Source organism: Osmia bicornis, chromosome 6 (genome assembly GCF_907164935.1).
Source record: "Osmia bicornis bicornis chromosome 6, iOsmBic2.1, whole genome shotgun sequence".
NCBI classification, from domain to species: Eukaryota; Metazoa; Arthropoda; class Insecta; order Hymenoptera; family Megachilidae; genus Osmia; species Osmia bicornis.
This window is the reverse complement of record NC_060221.1, coordinates 12,012,802-12,029,846: the sequence shown is the minus strand read 5'-3', so window position 1 is coordinate 12,029,846 and position 17,045 is coordinate 12,012,802. Positions and strand designations below refer to the sequence as shown.

Sequence of the window (17,045 nt, the reverse complement as noted above, 5' to 3'; positions counted from 1 at the left end):
CACTAAAATTTAAAGGAGGTAGCAGTGAGATCAAGAATGTACTACTATGTATTCCATGTAAAGAGAAACAATTTATGGTGAAATATATAATGTATAATATATACCTAAATTAATGAATACAATTTATGAATATAACCGGGAAGACATGAACTCTCGCATGCATTCAATCACTCAATCTTGCAACCCGTCCCATGAACATTACATTTACTGTTTGATCGTTTCGCCCCTTAACCGGGAAAGGGGTTAGAAAACGGATTCGGAAGCGATTTTTTGCCGTGCGCGACCTTTACCGAAGCGATAGACTTCCGTTTACGAACCTCGTATAGGAAAAAGGGCGCAATTTATGAATAAGAAAGTTTAGACTCTGTAGTTGTATGTTAATAAAGTTTAATCAGAAAGAAATGTTAAACATTTCTTGCGTTCCGAAGCACACGCGTTCGAAATTCAGAAGAACTAGTACGCGAAGACGTATAAGAAGAAGCAGGCGTTCGCAAGTATGCGGCGGCATATTTATATTATGTTTCCCCCCCGTCTCCGCCGTCGCCCGCCGGCCTACCAGCTCAGTCGGCTCGGTACGTCGGCCAACGGAGCGAGTGAGATCGCCGGAGGTCGACGGAACGAACAGCTGAGACGAAAGGAAGCGATCTAGCTTCTAGAAATTCAAGCTTTAACGTTCGACGCTCGAACATTACCCCAGGTACAATTCCCTACCTTTGATACATAATATGAAGGAAATCATCTCCGAATATTCACGCCTCAGTACTTACAATGGTGCACAGTGATATATGAAATCATTTAACATACACATCTGGAGCTTACCCACAAGTACACAAGTCATTCGTTAACCATTTATGACATTTCCAAATTCCGCAACACGTGCGGAGCCCAAGAGCAAAACACGTGTGCACCGACGCACAAGCCTCTTTGTTCGCCGGCAGGCCAATCCAAACATAGCAGTTAGGAGAGGAAAGGAAATAACGCCCGTAAACAAGCCCTGCAACTCTCACCCTCATCCAACGTTGCCATACAATGGGCGGACAACCATACCAGCCGGAACGAAAAGTCGTATCGGCAAGGGATGATGAAATAGATGAAATATGACCCGCGATACACAGTCAACGAGCAAACCCCATGAAACCGTAGGTGTCACTTAAAGTACCAGGGTGATCATAAATCTTAACATACTAATACTAAAAAATAAATGGAGAGGCCAAACGTGTCCAATTGCAATCCTAACAAGCGGAATCTGTTCGCAAAAATAAATAAAGGAAAGACGAAAGACCAAACCTTTAGCAGCAAAATAGACGCTACAAATACGTATAACAGTGTAAAGAAATAAAGAAATAAGAGATAGATAAGAGATTCAAAATTTAAATAGAGACTCCTATCAGCAACGGCAGCTTAATTGTAATAACTTAGGATAAAATCCGGGCACAATAGTAATAATAAACGAAGCAAACCGAGGTGATGAACAAATAAGAAGTATACTCATAGATAGCTTAATACGGCAGGGAAATTGATTTAATGGAAATTTGCAAAGAGAGCATTCATTTTATTTAATTATTCGTAAAGGAGATCAACCCACAGACAAGTCATTCATGATGCCGAGAACCGAAGATCGCTTCCTCATAATCTTTGCCATTCTAGATTTCGCTTTACTTCGCTTTATATTGAAGCAATACAATTCCAAGAAAAGAAAGGAACTGATGTAGGATAAAGCATTAGCCACCCTAGCTCAAGGTCAAGAAAGAAAAACCTTTCAGGGCACGGCTTGTGCAAAGTCAAGCATAACCATTGATGATAGACATAAATAACTTATAGAAGAAAATAATGAGCAATTCCCACTCATGAACAATACAAATTACAGTAACGGTTGATCCATCAAGCAGAATTAATTAAATCAAATCAAAGTGAGCCATTCATTAATTAAAAGAGAGAGAGAAATTACTTTAAGCTACAAACAACGATAAAAATGATGGATTAACAAGGATAGAGAGGAAGGGGGAACTCCATTGTTTAACAATCACGTGCAGATAAAGGAGAAGAGTTACAAAAGGAGAGACGCAGTGCAGCAGCCACGCCGGACACTACAGAGATCGAAGGTCAGAACCAACCCTTCAATAATCAGACAATAAGCAGCCGGACAATAGTTCCCAACATCCGCTCATAATAAATAAAATATTGAACAATAGGATAAGGATAAAATAATAAAAATAAAAATAGCAGCTTGTATAAAATCTGGAATCAGTCGCAAGGGCCATAACCAAGACACAGCAGTACCCCAAATCTGTAGTCAAGGACAAGAACCATTCCACAATATACCGTGCCGCCCTGTATCGTCTTTAGAATAGGGCAATAAATTGCAAGTTACCCGTCCCATCTGTTTGTTATCATATCGCGGACGAGTCAAGGTCCGCATGCCAACAGAAAACAACAATGAAGACCTAAGAAAATTTAATCGGAATCAAGATCGAAATCGAACCCTTGATCAAAATCGGAATTGAAACCAGAATCAGATCGCCATTAACCTTTGGACTGAAACGAAACCGAAACCGAAATCAGAATCGGAGTCGAATCGGAGTCGAAATCGAAATCAGGATCGCGAATTAAATCGGAACTAAGAGCGAAACCGGGATCGAAATCAAGTCGAGTCTCAACCGATCAAAATGAAAGTGAAGACCAGAATCATGCTCAAATCAAATCAAACCCGAGCCTCAATCAAATACAGCCTCACACTTACACTATAAACTGCAGCAAATTCAGATCAAAAGGTAGACCAAAATCAGAAGAATACGGAAACATAATCAAGGTCAGAGTGAAACCAAACAACTGCACTCAGCCACATATACGCGAGTGTATGAGTTGACTAGCAGGGCAAATTATGAATTATACATGACAAATCAGTAGCATAAGCCCAGTCTCAAGCGTAAGCATGATAAAATGATTAACAACTGATGTCCGAAATCATAGGTTCCAATCCGTAATACCCAGCCCCGACTCCAAAATTACGAAATTTCAATCGAAAATTATAATAAAATTTATAATTCAAATCTGGAACACAAATTCCATCATCAATAGCCCTGTGGCTTTAAGCCCGGCCGCCGGAATTCAAAATTCAAACTTAAAGAGATCGAATAGTTCTATTTTAAAATAATATAACCGGACGTACCGGCACACCATACAATACAGTAAATAAGTATTTAATTAAAGCAGAGTGGCAAGGTAAAGGGCAAGGTGATGACAACAGGCAAGGTGACAACAATAAACAGTTATAGCTTATAGCGTCAACCACCCGATATCAAACAAATTGCACAGTTCAATCAGACATTCAAAGAAATAGCCAAATTATCTACCACTAGGGAAGCAAACTTCCATGAGAAGCAATGACGACAACAGTTTGCCGGCATCGCGACGCAAGTGGCCACACTGTATACCTACACCAACACTGGAGTTATGCAGGGTAAACGAACAGAAAAGAACCAACGAGATGAAGCAGGCTTAAGAGCAGGTAAGTTAAGTAAGAATAAGAAAAGAAAAAATAAAAGGATAGGAACTAGAATCGGGCCGGCAAAATTGAGACAGGGATCATACTCAATAAATCCAAATCAAACCAAACTCAAATAAGATCGGTATCAATATCGCTCAAAGAATATATTACCATTAAGAATGGAGATTGAGGTCAATCAATTAAATCAAGTCAGGATTGAGCGTCAAGCAATCCTAAAATAAATTTAAGATTAGGTAAATCATAGCCAGCACCCAATCTCGTTCACCATTAAAGTTGTTAAATAGAAATAACATTAAGTAGATTGGGATTAGATTGCAATAGAAATGTAATCCTATAATTAGTCGATTAAATATAGGGATCATGAGAAGGCCAGAATCCAGGTATCTGAAGCAACTAAGAATGGAATGATCGTCAATATCAAAATCGAATTCGAATTCAGCACAAAATGTAAGAGGAGCGAAGATTGAATCATCATAATCACAATCAAATCCCACCCCTCATTCCACTCAAGCCGAAATCAGAATAACAGCAGTATTATATTAAGATTAAATCAAGTTAAATTGCGCGTCAGATTCAACACTACCTGACTGACTCGAAGTGAGATCAGATGATTTTCAGGAATAGATTAAAGTATGGGACTAATTAGAACAGGGTAATGGTATCTTGTCAAAATTCAAATTAAGGTGGCTAAATGAAGCTGGGATAAAGTAAAAGAAATGAAAGAAATAAATTAAATAATATCAGGTTAACCAATTGCGTGAAATGTTTATGAAATTATAACAAATCCAAATGGATTTAGTGAAAGCAGTGTAGAATTAATGGGACCAGCTGAAAGGACCCACTCGACACGACCAGCGAACCAAATTTATGAGCCTGAAATCCAAAGTCAAGTACCAGGCCATTACATATCCAGAGATACTGAAGGATATTGAAGTGGTCAATATATAAGACAAGCAATATCAAGCTATGGGTATAAAAGGTGCCCGTTCCGCGCAAACCATACCAACTAGAATGACTTCAGCAGTGCTCACGCAATTAAATAAGATAGAACTGAAAACAATATGAAGTAACAGCCCGTCTAAATACTATCATAAAGTTGATTATCCATTTTAAAGAAATGAAGGGCCACCACCCGCTAAAAGCAGCACAAAATAATAGTTCGAATAAGAAGTATAAGAATAAACACAGACTAGATGGGAACTATTCACCTAGGTGCCATGACCATGAGTCAGTTCGATCAACTTTCATACATCATGGTATTAAGATATCTAATCAGATCAGCCTATGTCTTACAACCACCCCAAGATTTGAATAAAACTTCGAGCAATTAATCAAATGTGGCACAGAGAAATTGCACGAGTCGGCTCGAAGTATATATCATTGATCGGTTAAACCGAATAATTAACCAGCGAATTCGATAAGGTGAGATAGATCAGTATCAAGCATAGAACATCAAGCGTACTATTATTATTATAAAATATGAATCTAACACGTCACAAGATAACAGCAGGACACCATTACCAATCATGTCTAGGTCAATAAGTTAGGAGAAGAGAAGAAGATAAAAGAAAATAAAAGAATGACTGAATGAATAATTACATCCTGACAAATTACCATTCCACGACTATAAGCAGAAACTGCTTTGAATCAATATTCCCCTTACATCATACTCAATTAAATGGTCAGCCTATCGCCCTCGAGCTGATATTAAATCTATATTAAAGCATGTTTAATAACATAGTCATAAGCTATGCACTTGCCAAGAATACCACTAACGCGGAGTGAGGTGTGAAAGGCAAGGGAAGGGATACGCTCTTCCCCAACCATCCCCCCCTCAGCCCCCTATACGCCACACGGCCCTGCGCAAATCATGAAAGAATGCGCCCGACCGACCAATGAGCACCTCCCCCCGTCCTCCAATCACCGGCCGACCCAGCACAAATCCATCCTCCTCAGCCTTCACAGAGGGGACTGGCAACGACACTTGGAAAGAGCTCATCCAACCAACCCATTTGTTCTCTACGTTTCACTCTGTCCAGTTCGATCAAACTCACTCAACCAGCAAACCACTAGTAAACCACTAGCGATCCTGAATTTAATCCGACCAGTCGTTCACCAAATAGGTAGGTCATTCGTTGAATCCTTTACCATAAGATATCCAAAACATCAAACCTTAGTCGACATATAGCTATAATCACCCCTCTCGCTCCATTACCCCTCCAATCCATCAACATACAATTAACACACAAATCGACAGATTGATGAATCAATCAGTCAAGGAGTCAATTCCACTCAATTCTGTCCTCATTCACCCGAACTCATTCAGCAATTAACATTTACAGTAAGAACAAAGAAGAGGAAAGGAAAGAAGGAAAAGGAGCGAGCTTCAGCTGACAGCAGCTAGCAAGCAGCATCCACACACGAACGCCAACACAGAGCACAGGAAGGGAAGAAAAGCAGAAAAAGGGGTAAATCTCAAATATAAATTAAACATTAAACACTATGTGCAAGCACAAATCAAAATGTAAGCAAAATGAAGTGAAATGAAGTGACAGTGCGAGTGACACAGGAGCCAGTGAGTCGCGAATCCGTCCCCGACGCAGCAGGCAAGTGAGCTAAGTAAATATGTGTGCCAATTCAACAGATCCGCCGACCGACATCAAATCGCCCGTGCAAATGGAGAACATGAAGAACGATCTTCTGCCCGCCATCGCGACCATAGACGAAGACAATGCCGGGGCCAGCTCCACGGCAGAAACGGACCCCGGGACCCCGCGCCCGCCTACCACGACAGACCCGAATCAGGGAAGAATCCTGCTGAGCCCCGATGTAAGTACCAATTGAGCATCACAAACGTCGATCACGCACATACTCACATTTATCTGATTTATCAAACCCATCAAATCATCAGTACATCAGTCTCCCCAGCGCTGTCAAGGTTAAGAAATGAAATGAGACAATACCAAATTCCGAATAAATTCAAATATAGAATCAAATTCCAATTTTAGAAGGTAGAGCCAATGTGGCCAGGCAAAATCGAATTCGCAATGAAATTAGACTAATGCAGCAAAGTCGGTAGCGAGGTAGATTAATTACAATAGAGAGCCAAATTGTATTAATTGTATTGTATTAATCTGAACGTTAAAAATAAAATCAAATTGTCGTAACAAAATAGAGTAAGTGAAATAGAATAAGTGAAAAATAAATAATTAATAAATAAAATGAATAAATAAATAAAACGAATAAGATGAAATGAAGTGAATTCAAGATCAACAACGAATCACAGTTAGGACCACAATCAAATTGAATTATATTGAATCAAATCAAATTAAACTCCGAACTGCGATCCGCAATCAGACCGGGACCCAGTCAATCACCCGAAATTAATTATTATCAAATCGAGACCCTGGTGGGAATAAAGATGTCCAATGATATCCGTTCATGACTGTACTTAAAATACAACCCTAATTAGACCAGAGCAAACTCAAAATCAAAGCGATTCCAGTCAGATTAGATCAAATCACATCAAATCAATACGCCTAATTAAACTCAATTAAACGTTACAACCAATCCTAAACATAATCGTCACCGTAGTAAAGTCATATGTAACCATAATTTAATCCTAATCAATTCCAGCTAAATCAGAACCAAGTGACTTTTAGAATTCAGACTGAAATGAAAGAAATGAAGATCAAGCCCAAGCCAGGATCATAAATGCAATAAGGTCGCGATTAAATAAACCTGTAACTAAGCTCAAAATCATAGCCAAAACAAAGTTCAAAATCGAAATCGACCTTAAGGTGAAAACACATTATGTCTGCATAATAACGTTCCGAAATTAAACAAAATATAGTTGAAATCGGGATTAAATCAATCCACCATAAATCAGACAATAAAGGAAAATTAGATGGGACACAGACCGCATAATTCAAATATAAGTCGGGGGTTCAGAGCAGGGAAACGAGTAGAGTGGAATTGAAGTTAAAAGCTAAAATTAGAATCAGAATCAAGTCAACCGTAATGACGTTGTACCTAGAATTAATCAATGAACAAGATCATTTAAACCAATACCAACCTATATTGAGGTAATAATCAGAATCAGATCAAAATCAATTAAATTAAGGCGAAGGTATACATTAGAGTAGCACGATATCAAATCCCGGCCCAGATTGTAACCCGTATCCTAAACAAAATCAGTATTAGCAGTTAGACAAAATCAGCAATAATTGATTAAGTTGAATAAAGCCATTCTCAAGGGCAGTATACTGAGTCAAAGTCAGCCCCTTAAACCCCACTGGAATCATCATGAAGCCAGTTCAACACTTAATTAGCATTTACTATTAAGTTAAGAACAGAAATCAAATCAGAATAGAATGACTTAAGCTCAGGAAAATCAAGATCGAAATCAGAATCAAAATCAGGATCAATGAAACCAAAATACAGTGTAGATTAAACAAATCTAAATAGAAACCAACCCGAAACCACACCGCAATAGGGTCATGATCGAAAATACGAACAATATCACAATTAAGACTTAAACTTAGATATGAGCATAATCAACATAATCAAGATCAGAATCGCAGCTAACCCTATTCTGGAACAATAAACTGAAAATTTTATTAAGAAACAATCTCGAGAACGTACCCAGAGCCGACCAAAATTAAGGAATCCAATTATTATTAATAATACCAAAATTTACGACATCCTATATTGTCGCAAATACTTTATCGCGAATACAATAACGGATAATTAACTTCTAATTTTATTATTACAGCAACTAGATGCCATCATCTGCGGGTCCGTTGAAAGGGCGGTAAGCGCCCGGGTAGAGCGTATACAACGCGAAATGATGCGGCACGCCACAGCAGTGGTACACCTCAGTCAGGCGTCGACTAGGCGCCAAACCCGTATCGCTGGTCTCGTCGAGGACAATATCAACTAAGGCAAAGGCAAACACAAACGAGGCAAACCAGGTCAAATTCGCTACCATCAAGGGGGAGTGCGCCACCTCCCCCCCTAATGGAAGTGGATGCTCAACCACCGAGCCAACGAGCAGGCCAGGGAACCCCCCAGGAGGCCCATGCCCCAAATCACTTGATCAATCATCCGACTCACTATCATGACACATCGTTTCACCGTTCACCCCATTCGCACACAGATTTGATGCACAACTGTTGCCCATACTCGCCACACCATCATACCCCGCACCCGCACAATCCTCACAATTATCCATGCAATTTACACCAGTCATGTTCATCTCAATGTACCTTCCCCCATTCACATCCACCTCACACCCACCAGTGAAGTGCATAAGTAGCCTAACAGATTAGCTAGCCGTGTAAGCTTAAGCTCAATCACCTCCGCACTCACAGCCCTATACCTCACCTACTAATTTGTGTCTAAGTGTATTAAGAATATGAATAATAATATTAATATTAGGATAATATTAAGATAAGTATGTAGGAGAAGTATGTAATCAAGATATAAAGTAAGCATAAATTCAGGTGTTCAAATATAAAATAAATATAAGCGTAAGTAAACCCAAGTAAAAATAATAAATATAGACATGAATTAATTAATAACTACCAATTTATTATTGCACAATCACAACCTGTCGTACAGTACGCGTGCGCATACCCGGCCAACCTAATTCCTCCGCTATGCCAACGACAATAGCTATACGTCCCCACTAACGACTGCAAGAGCACGCGATATTCCACTGTCCCACATAACTGCTTAGGGCACCCAGGCCCAAAAGAATCAATCACGCGATTTAAAGATGCCAATGCAAGCTCAATCGTTAAGTCAAGCAATATCATTTAATAAGAAGATACCAAATCGCCGCCTTGCAACACATAAAATAATTAAGCAATGGCAACCAACAATTTGTTTAATGGCGAATTCATACCGCCACATTATATCGTGATCGCGATCGCAATCATGGGAAAAGGACCAATATTCAGCTTTATGATGAGAAATTGAAGTTTCCAAGAATAAGTACGTACGAACAAATGAAGAGAGAAATTGTAAACTACAAATGCAAGCTCAGCATCATGAATACATGCGAGAATAATTTAAACCGTGTCACGTATTACAGCAGACTGCCCCCAATCTCACCTTCACACAGATCGCGTGCGTAAATGCCAAAAAATAAATAAAATTAATTGTAAGTAAATCAAACCGGATCTCAAGCAATCGATCGAATCGGATGTCCAACAATCGCATCGAGTGCAATCGAATAAGTCAAAATCGAATCGTATTACAAAAATGACCGGCAGAGTGCGCTCCCGTTACCATGAATATTCCAGACAATGTTCCACATACCAGCGAAGCATCCCACGTCAAAATTTATTATTTCTTAAGAGCTGCGACCCCGAATAGCAGGTGACTAAACTAAAACATTTAATCGAAACCGAACACCACGTCATTCAGGATCAAATTATCAAGATACAACTTATACGAATGGTCTGATAAGGGAAGATGTACTAATAAAATGAAATAAAGCCAAAGGTTAGTTTGAATAAAGTAAATTAACCTGTATAATCAGAGCGATTCAAAATGAAATCAAATTAAATTAAATGAATTTCAGTGTAAGCGACCAAAGTCCGATGCAGTTTACATAATGATAGGCTTCAGAAAAGTCAGTACACAACATCCTAACCTACAAACTAATATGTCGGCCCTTAAGGAGTTAGTTTGCACCGATCAGTACAGAGATTAAATTAAGTTAACACCATTTATAAAAATTAAAATTAGAATTTATCAGAAAGTAACATTGTTCATTAATCATATGAATCGCACACTCACACGTATACATACACACAGTCACAAATAAGACAAGGGCAGTCTACAGTGACGTAACTTGATTAAACAACATTAAGATGCTGTCAGATAATAATGTGAGTAATAACAGTCCATTAGGGATAATAATATAACTTCAAATCCACAGGTCAACCCGGAATGTCGTTTAAATATTTACTTGATGAAGATATGGCAAAGAAGCTATCACTGTGACTATTATAGCGATGAAATACACAGAGGTGAAACTGAAAACAGGATTAACATAAACTATCAGGATGGGAATAGCCAAAATCAAAGAGAGGAAACATAGCACACCTGATCACGCTCAAACTATCATCAGACCCTCAACCGCTCGGGGAGACCAATGCAACCACAAAACCGACCTCAGCAATTACCCCAAGAATGCTACCAAGGACGAAGCGAATAAGCAAGCAAATAGCATGCATTAACCCCGTTAGCAAAAGAAGAAGAGGAAGAAGTAAAGACGGAAAGGTATGCTATTATGGATAGAATATTTAAGAAAAAGTTGTTTAATACAATGCATGATAATACAGAGCCAGCCACCGTATTGTCTAGAAAAACACTCATTCGCTGTACCAGATCCAGTAACCAATCATTCATAGAAGATAAGACAACATCCCTTTATCACATGATCGACTAGGAATTGGAAATTTAAGTTCGGTACTAAGAACCGAAAACACATCGGCAAAGAAAAGGTATTTAAAGAGCAACAACAGGCAATAGGGGATAATGTACCTTTCCAAATCAGCAATTCACGTTATCTCTCAAGTGCACTAAATTAATAATTAATAAAATCAGGAAAGCATGCTAATGAGAGGAATTAGAGTAAAATCACATGATAAGAATAAAATCAAATAGAATTAAATTAAAATCAAATTACAAATCAGAATTAAAATTGAAACTGTGCAACCGATTATAAATTAAATAAAATGAAGTTAGATCGAATAAAGTTAAAACTGGCCTGAGTGCTCCAAAAGCATATAGGCAATGATGGCGATAATAACGGGTGATACTGAATACTCACTATAGATGCAATTATAAATGTAAGGGGAATTTATCTAGGGAAGTAGCTAGGAGCATGACACACAACTAAATTCACAAAATAATAAATAATATAAGTTATGCACATTCCCACAAACCTATACTAACGCGCATACATACGTCCGTTCATATAGTCAATCAATCAAGGGAAAGAAATCAGCATGATGAGCAGCAACAGCAAAGTGTCGTCACTCAGTCATGATCGCAAAAGGTATCTTAAAATAGAAATAACCAGAGGATCAACGGGCTACATCAGAATACAATTAAGCATACAATCAAATATGCAATCAAGTGCGACAAGAAAAAACCACCCAGGTGGCTCCCATGATCAGCCCAATTCCAAGAGGCAGAACTACTTAGGTCAATGTAATAATTCAAATACTTAGGGCGAACATAACAAAATCAAATCAAAATCAATTATCAATTACGAGGAAAGAATATTTGTCATTCATATCACCGTCATTATCAATGTCATTCCAGATCGACCATCCACAAAGCCATCATCAGCACCCGCATTACCAAAAAGACCAAGGCCATAACAGAGAGCAATCTTCAGCAGTTACCTCAAAAGGCATAGTCGACAATAAATGGACAAGCGAGCGAACGGGCATGAATTAATCCAATTGAGGGAAGAAGGAAAGAAAGAAAGTCTATAAGAGACAAAAGAAGTAAAAGAAAAAGGGGGAACGGAAAAACGGGGAATCTGTATATCCCAGGCAGGCAAGGTATATAATTGAAAAGAAATTGCATCAAATCAGTTGCATAGAGAAAGAGAGCTACCAGTCCCCATCACACAGTCAATCAACAATCTAGGGACAAACAGCAAAGGCACACCAACAAGAAGAATAATGTTGAAAAGGTAAGTAAATAGTAATTAAATAAATAGGTGCCTGACACCAGTAATGAAATCAGCGCTTAAACTTTCAGCGTACCACCGTGAATCATGACAAAGTGTACATATAAAGGAACTTGAAATTAACAAAACTCAAGGAAGATATTGGCAGCAAACGATGACGACAGTAAGCATAACAATCAAATAATAATAATGGATACAAATGTAAACATCTATTATGGATAGAATATAGGGCCAAACATCCATTAAGGGCACAGACTCCTTGTGTCATGACCTGTATGCGTGCACTTACACAATCAACGGAAAGCATGCACGTATACGCCATGTGTGAGAGAGACACTCGATTTCGTAGATTCCATTTTTCGTCTCGATAATTGCATAAATGAAATTTTCGCGGGTACACCACACACGGGTAGACTTCGCTACAGGTCGGTCAGGTCCGCTTTAACGCTAATAAACACCATACGTTGAGAAAAATGGAATTTTCGAAACTGTACGATTGAGACAGACGCTGTTGTAAGCAAACAACATGGCTGCCGAATGCTGTGTTCGGCTACATTTTAGCGAATATTGGACGATTTAATCGTTTTTTTTACTGATAACAGAGCTGACCAACTTTCCTTGAACTAGCACAATATCACTGAAATTCGATTTTTCACAATTTATCACTTCTGGAAGACGTAAAATGGAATCTACGATTTGCACGCATCAGACGTCAAATAGACATAAGAATAATTCACTGATTCTCCGTCAGAGGCATTGATGGTATATTTGACTACGTTATCATCAGGGTCGATAAAGCACAAGTCAGTCGATAAATGTAAATTCGATAAATCAGACGATAAATGTAAGGCATAGTTGCCGTAACGTATTAAGACTTCTGTCACGCTGTTGCCACATCTGTTACAATTGTAACAGGCTCGAGCCGATTTTGATTCCTGCCAGACATAGAAAAGAATAGTGCGCTCGAGAGAAAGAGATCCGAGAATGAAACAATACATATACTAATATGTGCAACCATAAAACTTTTTTATTCATATTTATAATCATGTTTTTTTATCAATGAAATTGCAGATAGAATACTTGAAATGATATGCCAGAAAAATGAATTATAAAACTTGCACCATATACAGTGAAAACTTGATAAATGTAACTATTGCCGGTCCACTTCACAACTGTTATAGAATAGGAGAATCATTTTTCGAATTTAATTGTCTAGTCAATAAACACTGATTAGAAACAGTCAGTAGCTAAAGACGAAAGAGAAACTGAAACTGGGATTTATTGCCTTCATTTAAATGCCCCATGTCAATGTGACCATACTAATGCACAGAATAAAGTTTTTTATTTTGTCCTTTTTATTAATAAAAATTTCACTATCATGTGGAGAAGATTTTTCTGATTAAAATGAAGCTAAACACAATATAAATCGGTCAACATTTAGTAGCATAATTTTGGGTTAAATGTTATGCTTGCAAGTCTTTCTCTCCTTGTTTATCCTTCTTGCGTTATCCTTTTCTATGTTCGGAAACATCAAAGAACGCCGGATTCGTGATGCTGGTAGGGGTAGAATGAATGAAATAATACACATAACGTAAGTACGCGACCATGAAACTTATAGGAATGAAAACTACATAACATAATAATTTCAAGAAGGGAATAAGAAATAAAGAAATGTAATGATTATAATGTTTATTTATACATATATATATTTTTACTATATGTTAACAATAATAGGCCGCCCGCCGCCGCCACCTCCTACCGACCCTCTTTCCTCTTCTACCTCCACGGCGGTCACCGTATAGCATTTTTTTGCTTACTTTTTTCATCTGAAATATAATAATGAATTTTAATATAATTCTGTCACACTTAGCCTGTGACACCCTGTATATGCAGGTACAATTATATTAAAATTCATTATTATATTTCAGATGAAAAAAATTTCAATAATACGTGGCTGGAGTGGCTGTCATGGTAACCGACGATGTAGACGTCGCGGAGAAAGAAGAGGCATTGTTTATATTTATTGATTATATTTCAATCAATAAATATTGTATATTATAGATCAATTTACATGTTCCTATAAGTTTTATAGTCGCGTACGTTATGTGTATTACAGAGTCTCATCGAATCTGTCGTAGCGTGTGACTATATTTCCGCCGATCGGCCCTACGTTGTTTCATTCATGATACTCCTTCTCTTTCTTTCGCGCTCTCCTTTTCTATGTCCGCCAGGAATCAAAATCTCGCTCGGCTCAAGCAAATTCATTTTGCTAGATGGTCACAGATGCGGCAACACCGCGTTAGAACTCTCAAATGATGTGATTTGGCAACTATGCCACCTCACTTTCGTTTCTTATTCTGCATAATGACGTTAGATGTCACACCGTCAAATGTCGAATTTCTCAATTATGTATTTTCACGATTGCCCGATTCTTTCTAATGGCGCTTACATCGATTCGAAGGAGGCCTCGAAGGAGTCTGTGCCCTTAACCATCATGCTTTATTCCATCAGCAGTCACCGACTAAGATAAGAAACATCCAAGCTGTCTGTCCGTGCAACTGCATGCCAAGGGGAAAGCCCATTCCCCACCATGGGAAGAGCCACAACCCCGTTGTATAAACTTTAAACTCAAAGAAAAGCAATGCGTAGCAGTGCTCGCACACCCAATCCGCCAGTCAAACAGGGTTAGAGTTTGCATCAGGCCAAATAAAGCAATCAAGCAATCACCAGTTTAATAAATTAATAAATTAATATTACTTATGCACTGCATAAAATCCTACAAGGGAGATGCACTTGCGAAAAAAGGGGGGTTAAGAGTTACCATAGCAGCTCCTGAAAGTAATATATCGCCGGGAGTCCCGATAGTGAGTAGAATGTACAAACTGTAAGATACAATCGTGATAAAGCCAGTCAATGTCGGGTCCCACTCACACGCACCATTTACTCAACTATCAATTACAGAACATGACTTAAATAAAGCAAGAAGGCTTGACATAAAAGCAAGGTGAAAACAGTGTGAAGCATGCTGTAAGTATCTCGTCCCATAATAATGCACAAGCACCCATAAACGAGAGTGTAACTATAAACAAGAGTATTCAGCAGCAGACAGAAGGAAAAGCGAGACTGACCAGTACGGGCGATCACAAATCAGAAGCAAAAAAGCATAAGACGTAAAGGCAAAAGTAAAAGAAACTAATTCGCCCTTACAGGATTGAATCAGTCAAGCTTATAAACCATATCCAATTCAGTGACGCAACCATACGATAATTACAAAGGAAGAGAGTGTGCAGAAACATGAACATCACAGCAATGAGAATCATGCTACATCACTTCTAATAACAGAAGAACAGGAAAAAACGACGACAGACCAAGCGCAATTAATCGATGTATTTGAAATCATCAAACAAACAAATAAAAAACATACCACCAATATGTAAGAGGTATATCCGCATCCACCATCAGCCCCCGATCCTCAATCATATTCAAATTAGATGGGTCAATAAATAGATTAGATCAAATACCTTAATGTTAGCCAAAAGACCACTCGCCATGCATTATTAAATATCAGTAGCTAGAGAAGCAGCAACCATTCGTTCATTCACTCAATAACCACAATCACTCATATCACAGGACGGCAGAATAGAATAATTAAATTAAATTAATATTAATCAAAAGGTTACTAATTTAAAGAAAGACAGAAAATTAAACGCACCAAGAACCCAGTCCGTTCATACGTGTCATTTGCTGACAGTTCGCCACGCCCATCTTTCCCACCATCGTAACCGAAGCTAATGTACCAACCAATCCCCTCTCGGGAAGAAGCGAAGCTGCGCTGCGCCACTTTCCATTGTGCACAGCCTCGATGGTCCATATTTCATTGAGCCACCGTCAAGGAACGTTTATTGGATTAAATCGCACACTGCAAGATAGGATCTATTACCATCTAAATTTCACCCTCAACCTCAAGTAAGTAAGTACAGAAAAGTGATGTCCATACACTTCATTAACAATTAGTGATAAAGTGTTAATCTTGTGACCGTCAGCGAATACATAAAAATCGAACGCGTTCATACACACCACCTCCCCGTCACTTAAAATCCTGATTCAAACACAATTGAAGTAACTCATTCAACGTGGCCCAACCATAACGAAAATATCCGCTGAACCTTGAAATATCAGAAACTTATATGCTTGTGCCACATAGGAATCACGTCAACATCTGTCGAGAGAAGAAGAGGCCAAGAAGAAAAACAGCGGAGAGAGGCAAGAGAGAGAAACCAGAGAACGAAGGAAAGGAATTTGCCCCAATTAATAGGTAAGGAACCAGATCACCTAAAATCATAATTACACAAATTAAAACAATTAGTCATCGTTAGACAAGGACACGTATAATAAATAATAATAAGAAATAAAATTTGTATGAAAAAATGACGAGCAAAACCCTAACTAACCCATGATTTAATTGACAGGAAATAACGATGTCCGGCTTTACTGTGCTGCAAGCTAACTTGAACCATTGTCGCGCAGCACAAGACATGCTTTGGCAAGCCGTGCACGACTACCGCGCCGACATTGTAGTAATCAGCGAGCCATACCGACCACAACCAGAATGGCATACAGACCAAAGCGGAACCGTTAGCATGTGGTGTGTGCAACGAACACCCCCAACCAGCGAGCTGGGAATCATACGTAAGATACACACCTCCGATGGCTGCGTAGGCCTAGAAACTCGCGACTTCATTATACTAGATTGTTATTTTTCCCCCTCCCTAACAATGGGTACATACGAAAGCCAATTAAACGGCCTGGTAACCGGAA

The 17,045-nt window shown here is 38.6% G+C and overlaps 2 long non-coding RNA genes across 5 annotated transcripts; both read left to right on the top strand.

The window, feature by feature from the left end:
• Nucleotides 1-9,842: 9,842 nt before the first annotated feature.
• Nucleotides 9,843-12,335, top strand: LOC123987848. Of its 4 annotated transcripts, none has more exons than XR_006829483.1 (6): nt 9,843-10,018; nt 10,098-10,407; nt 10,458-10,801; nt 10,864-11,025; nt 11,506-12,230; nt 12,299-12,335. It is a non-coding gene; the product is annotated as an uncharacterized LOC123987848 (long non-coding RNA). The 4 variants fall into 4 exon arrangements; XR_006829484.1 differs by having other exon boundaries at nt 10,098-10,801; nt 11,506-11,737; nt 11,852-12,230; XR_006829482.1 differs by having other exon boundaries at nt 10,098-10,801; nt 10,886-11,025.
• Nucleotides 12,336-16,116: 3,781 nt separating this feature from the next.
• LOC123987849 lies at nt 16,117-16,768 on the top strand. Its single transcript, XR_006829485.1, has 3 exons — nt 16,117-16,193; nt 16,432-16,542; nt 16,697-16,768. It is a non-coding gene; the product is annotated as an uncharacterized LOC123987849 (long non-coding RNA).
• The last annotated feature ends 277 nt before the right edge of the window (nt 16,769-17,045 follow it).